At 42.1% G+C, this 6,506-nt stretch overlaps 1 long non-coding RNA gene across 1 annotated transcript; it reads left to right on the plus strand.

The window, feature by feature from the left end:
* Window positions 1-433: 433 nt before the first annotated feature.
* LOC115030401 lies at window positions 434-6,110 on the plus strand. Its single transcript, XR_003836008.1, has 6 exons — window positions 434-682; window positions 983-1,092; window positions 1,437-1,523; window positions 3,455-3,672; window positions 5,543-5,693; window positions 5,938-6,110. It is a non-coding gene; the product is annotated as an uncharacterized LOC115030401 (long non-coding RNA).
* The last annotated feature ends 396 nt before the right edge of the window (window positions 6,111-6,506 follow it).

Here is a 6,506-nt window from a genome sequence, read left to right on the forward strand (position 1 = left end):
AAAACTAAAAGCCCGAGTGATCTAAGTGCCGACAGGAAATCTTGCACACTGTTCCAACTGGCACTTCCAACATTCTTCCCAAACCTCGTCTTTGTCATATTCACTAGATGAGCGTGTGTGTCTATTCTTTATGTCACTATAGGCAAAGTCCTCTTTCTATCGATTCTGAGGAAGTCTTACCCTACTTTCTCTTAAAATTTTAACTAGTATACTCACAGGTCATTAAGTTCCAACTAAGCACTTCTTCAAGGTCCTTCCAAAATCTGCCCTTCCCGAGTTCCAAAGATAGAGCGATCTATTTTAGGCTGCCACTTCTGGATACCCAAACCAGTCCCAGTTGTTCACTGGTGCGTAATAGATTAGACAAACGCAGTGGCTTAAAATGACAGTAATAACTTATTAGTACTTCAGAATCTTTGACTTAGGCAGGAAACACTCATCTCTGTTGCAAGTGACATTAGCCAAGGCAGCTTGTCGGGCATGAGGGAGGGAGTGGGCCCAATTCCCACATGACCCATTTGCATGTTGGGGCTGGCTATTTGCTTAGAGTTTACCCTGGGTTAGGGGTCAAGGCCAATATCCCCCTAAGAAGACCTCCATGTGCCCTGATTTCCTCATTATATGGTGACTGGAGCCATCCTACCCAGTGAGGACCTCAGCCTTTTCGAATCAGCTCAGTAAGGTAAGATAAAATGGGCATTGTTCAAAGTCAACACAATAGAAACAGGCTTACTCAGTGGGGTCTTGCCTGTTGGAAAGGTGTATTCATTGTGGAATTGCTTCCCACACCTGTTAGGACAGAGTTGATGCATTGCTGGCTTCCATAACAGGAAAGAAATGGTCTGCCATTTTCTCTGTCACATTAAGGATGCAGCTGCAACTGTGTGAATGGCTACAAAGTTCAAGAAAGCTCAAACTGACATCTTTTTTCAAGTGGGGCCCCAAACTCTCCCACTTCCTACCCCAGGGCATCTCTCTCTAGGCCTAGGATGTCTGTAGGAGCTTCCATGACCACATGCAGTCACTGAAGAGGGCCAAGAGAGTGAATGATCATAGGTTACTTACAACCAACAGGGGAAGAAGCTGACAGAGGTGAGACAAGCAACTCTACTTACTACCTTACCCAGAAGGCCCTGGGGGATCAAGTGCCCATCTCCGCACAGCTAACCATCACACTAGCATACGTGCTTTGGGGTTTCCCTCTTCTGGTGGTTTTGTTGTTTTCTCTGTGTAACCCTGGTTGTCCTGGAACTTGCTCTACAGACCAGGCTGGCTTTGAACTCACAGAGATTCACCAGCCTCTGCCTCTGGAGTGTGGGATTAAAGGTGTGCGCTACCACGCCTGTTTTTTTGTTGTTGTTGTTTTTTTGTTTTGTTTTTTGTTTTTCTCTTCTGGTGGTTTTATTCTCTCCTGTTTCTCACTCTTAATCCCCAAGGTCATTTCTCAAATTAACCAGCACGCCAGCTTCTGTCTCAGACCTCTCTCGGGAGACCCCCTGAATAACACGTTGCTTCAGGAACAGGTGGATCACCGAATTTATGTTTGAGGGTACCAAATCCCAACTCTAAAAATATGTGGGCAAAGCAAGCTCTATGCTGTTCTTGTTGTTTTGTTGTTGTTGTTTGCATTTTTAACTAATATAGGCATGCTAAGAGGAGAGGGAGGCAGAAGCAAAATCTGGAAGTATGGAAAAGGACCAATTAGTTCAGGGTTCCAAATAGTAATTGGCATGTCTGTGGAACAAATCCAACCTGCCTTGCTGGTGACTGGCTGCTGTGAATATCCACTAGTACAGAGGAAGGGACATCTGGTAAGACAGGATCCCTTGGGAGTCTGAATTGAGATGTATACAAATTTCCCTGTCACTAATAGTGGCAAATCTAAGCTAGAGAAGCTGAAGAAGCTATAGATGAATTCTGTCTAACTTTTCGGAACCTATTCACATTTGTCCTTCTGCCAAATCTAATTCAGACTTTTGTGCCTGGCATGTCCCTTCCTGCCTGAACCCATTTTTGAAATGGCTCAATGCTGTTAATGATTGATTACTATTGATTACTATCTGAGAGCCATGTACTTCTCTAATTGCTTTATGCCACATTAGAAGCCATATGAGTCACAACAGTTTAGTCTCCAAGTGCTGAAAGACATAGTTCTAAGCTTTGAAAGTTTAAGATGCTAAGCCTGGTATAGTAAGTAGCACAAGCCCTTAATCCCAGCACTTGGGAGGCAGAGACAGGCTGATCTCAAATTCAAAGCCAGCTTGATATACACATCAAGTTCCGTGCCAGCCAGGGTTACATGGTAAGACCCTGTCTCAGATAGATAGATAGATAGATAGATAGATAGATAGATAGATAGATAGATCTAGAATGCTATTGAATTCTCATTGGTTGGGTCTTTAAAGTTTTTATTTAAAAAAAAAGTTTAAGATGATGTTGCATTCACATGTGATCCAATTGGCAAACACATTCGTAGTGACTTGAAGTAATGTTAAATCTCAGACATAAACCCCTAAACATGCATACCATGCACACATCAGTAGATACTCATATCATAAACACCACAGCAGATATTGCATTGCTCTAAGTAAAGTATACAAAAATATCCAATTCTATTGGAGTTTGGAGTAAACACTCACACGCATTCTTCACAGATGACAGAGGGACTCATGCTTCATACTTGTGGTAGTTTATATGAGCTCAGCCCAGGAAGTAGAATTGTTGGGAGGTGTGGCCTTGTTGGAGTAGGTGTGTCACTGTGGGCATGGGCTTTAAGACCCTCATCCTAGCTGCCTGGAAGCCAGTATTCTGCTAGTAACCTTCAGATGAAGATGTAGAACTCTCAGCTCCTCCTGCACCAGGCCTGCCTGGATGCTGCCATGTTTCCCCCTTGATGATACTGAACTGAACCTCTGAACCATAAGCCAGCCCCAATGAAATGTTGTCCTTTATAAGACTTGCCTTGGTCATGATGTCTGTTTACAGCAGTAAAACCCTAACTAAGACAATACTTCCCGGGTCTGGTTTTAAGGGTACATTGATATTCTCCCCTTTTCTGGTACTTGCTGTGGTACAAAACAAGGCCTTTCCTGTTTATTTGATAGCCAGTTCCTCATTGGTTGAGTTACGTCTGCCAAGAGCTCAGGAGAGAATTCTGGTACACAATATCTCCTCATCCTTTCCTGAGTGGAAAGGGAAGACGAATGTCATTCCAGAGTGGCTTCCATGCACTTCTCTGACATAACCCACTGTCTCCTCTCTGTCATTTGTGAAGCAAAATTAACCCTCAGTAGTGCAGAATTGATCCACACACCCAGAAGGATAACAAGACTGAGCACTTGATGGTATGCCCAGACCTGAAGGCTGTGCACAGTTCTGATTGCTTTTCTGTTGTTCACAAGTTGATTTAATACTCCTTCAAAGTGTCCTTTTCTCCTGTGCCCATTTTCCATAGGAGAGAACTGAGGAAGACAGAGGTTAAGAGACTTGGCCTAAGATTTGAAGCTTGGGAACCTCAGCAGACTGGTTTCAAAGCCTGAGTGTGTTTTGTTTTTGTTGTAATTTTAATTTCCTTCACAAAAAAGCATCCGACATGGAAGTCAATTTGAAAGGACTCCCACTAACAAAAACAGGAAAAAAAATCTATCATCGAAGAAATTACATCACAGCCAGGTATGGTGTGTGCAGCTCAGACCTGTAATCCTAACACTCAAGAAGCTGAGGCAGGAGAATTGTCAAGTGCAAAACCAGCCTGAGTTATAGGACATGGCAAATTCCAGGCTTCTGCATCAAAGCCAATGATAGTAAAGCATTATAAATCCCTGAATGGAGCTGAGTTCTATCATCCCATTTGAGAAGAAGGGAAAAGAGGGAGGGAGGGAGGGAGGGAGGATTGGTTAATGATTTGTTGTGTGGGACTGTTCTTTGTTACGTTAGACAGCTGATCAAATGTAAAGGAATGAGAGGGGCAGGAAAGCTGTTGTTTGCTAACTACCACAGCAGTAATCGTTAGAGGTAAAAGTTCATAAAAGTACTGGGCAAAAGTTTGAGGAATGGCAATGTATTTCCACACACGATGGTATCCTGCCAAGATACTTTCTCATTACAAAAAGAAAGTTGTACATCTACACCAGAGAAACTGGCAACTAGCACCTTAATCAAAAGCTGGAGATTAACATCCGCAGTAATGGACAGAGGAGGTTATGTGCCTCCTGCTTTAATTTGCTGCACTTTCTGCTGTTTTCTTGCTAAAATTTCATAGCTTGAATCTAATCACAAGGAAACTCTAGACAACCCCAAAAGAAGGGACATAATATAAGTTGCCTGTAATCTTAAAAAACATGTATCACTGTTATGAATAAACAGTGACTCCTCTTCCTCCTCCTCCTCCTCCTCTTCCTCCACCTCCCTTTCCTCCTCCTCTTCTTCCTTCTTCCTCCTCTTCCTCTTTCTCCTCTTCCTCTTCCTCCTCCTCCTTCTTCTTCTTCTTCCTGCTAAAAAAGCATTGCTGAGATCAAGTGGCAAACCCTAAGCAAGCTAATAGATGAAATAATAGCATTTTCTCAATGCAAATTTCCCAACTTTGATGGTAAATTATGCTGTGGTTTTGTAGGAGAATGTTCTATTCAGGAAACTCACTGAAGCATTTAGGAGCAAAGGAATATTGACTTTTTAATTTATTTTTAGTCCATTTAGAAAAAAGTTGTACATACACAGAGAAATTATAAGTATGTATGTATGTATGTGTATATGTATGTATGTATACAGAAAGAGAAAATACAAAAGCAAATTTACAACTTTTAATATTTGGGAGGTCTGGACAAGGTGGATATGTATATATCCTTAGTATAATTCTTTTAATTTTTCTGTAATATTAAATTGTGTGAAATAATCTTTTATATATCTGAAAAGAAGAAGGTATCAGCATAAAAGTTCAGAGCCTCTGCACCTGGGATTCCTTCTGGCCAAGTGGTCAAAAATCTAATTCAGATTGACCAGACAAAAAACACACACACAAAAATATTATTGGTCCATGTTCTCTGAGGGTAGAGATGACCTAAGACATAGCTAGGTCTAGCTCAGTGCCATTCTGTCTTGATTCTTTTCCTCTTATTCCATCCCCCACTGGGTTGGCTTCATTCTCTGTGCCTATCTGTAGGTGCCTGGAAGTTCTAGGCTCAGTATTCTCCTGGGTTTAGATCTAGTTGGAAACACAGAGACCCCTCTCCCTAGTGCAGCAGAGGTCTTACTTCTCTGGTGCGTTACATCAGCTTCCACACACGGGCCTTCTGAGACATTTGATGCTCAGCACTTTTGGTTTAGCTAAGCTGAATGAAAAGCTCCCTTCTGGAGCCAAAGTCAGCCAGATACTCACATAGGTAGAAGTGACTCACGTATGGAAACTAGAGGTACCCACACCAGATTCTGGGAATACAAACACGAGACACCCATAGATTCTAAACTATTGAGAACAGTGTAACTTGTCCCTCTAAACTCATGGCTTAAAACAACTATCTTCTCTTTGTGCACAACTCTGATTTAGGCAAGATTCAGCAGGAGCAGTTCACCATTGCTCCACATGGTGGCAGCTGAGTGGCTTGATCACAAGGACTCCTGGGTTCATTTCCAAGATGGCTCCTTCCCAGGAAGGACAAATGGATGCTGAACCATCAGCTGAGGATTCTTCTCCACGGGTATCTCTGGGGCTCCCTCAAAGAGACAAAACAGGATTCCAAGAGACAGAAAGGGATGATGTCACACACCTGAGATGTAAGGGGTTAAATCCCATATCCTGAGGAGGAAAGCCCCAAATAGACTCAAAGGGGCAATGAAATGACTTTGCCTCTCCAGGTAGAATGACAAAGAATGTCCATCTGTCTTTAATCCATTCTCTCTTTTCTGTTGTTCATTTCTCTCTTGTTCTATTGTTTTTAACAGGTTGAATCCAGATGTGCATTTCTTTACCAGAAGTGGTAGCAAGACAGGTGCAAGCCTGTGAAAATGGCATTTAGTGCTAGGAAGTGGTTCAGAGATGATGTCTTCTGTAGGGACAGAAGTTATTCATAACTGGTGCAACCATATGAAAATTTTGTGACACAAATTTTCCATTAGAAGCTAAAAATTTGGCATTTTGTATTAAACCTAAGTTATTGACTATTCTTTTAAAATAACTTTTCTTCATTTTTTAATTTTATATGTGGTAGGAATTCAAATGTTACAGCGCGTGTATGGAGGTCTCAGGCCATCACATGACAGCCAGATCACTCCTTCCACTTTGTGGGACCCAGGAATTGAACTCAGGTTGTTAGGCTTGGCAGTAGGTGGCTTTACCCTCTGAGTCATCTTGCTGGAGCTGGCTAATCTTTTAAAAATCAGTGTGAGACCAAACAAAGCACCCTGAGGCAAACTCAGGTACTGGACCACCAATCTATGACTGGAGGTATTTGCTGTCACTACTTAAAAAGGAGATTCATAAAGTCATTGTAATTTCCTAAGGTAATCTCTCA

The sequence above is a fragment of the Mus caroli genome, chromosome 2, assembly GCF_900094665.2.
Source record: "Mus caroli chromosome 2, CAROLI_EIJ_v1.1, whole genome shotgun sequence".
Lineage (NCBI taxonomy): Eukaryota > Metazoa > Chordata > Mammalia > Rodentia > Muridae > Mus > Mus caroli.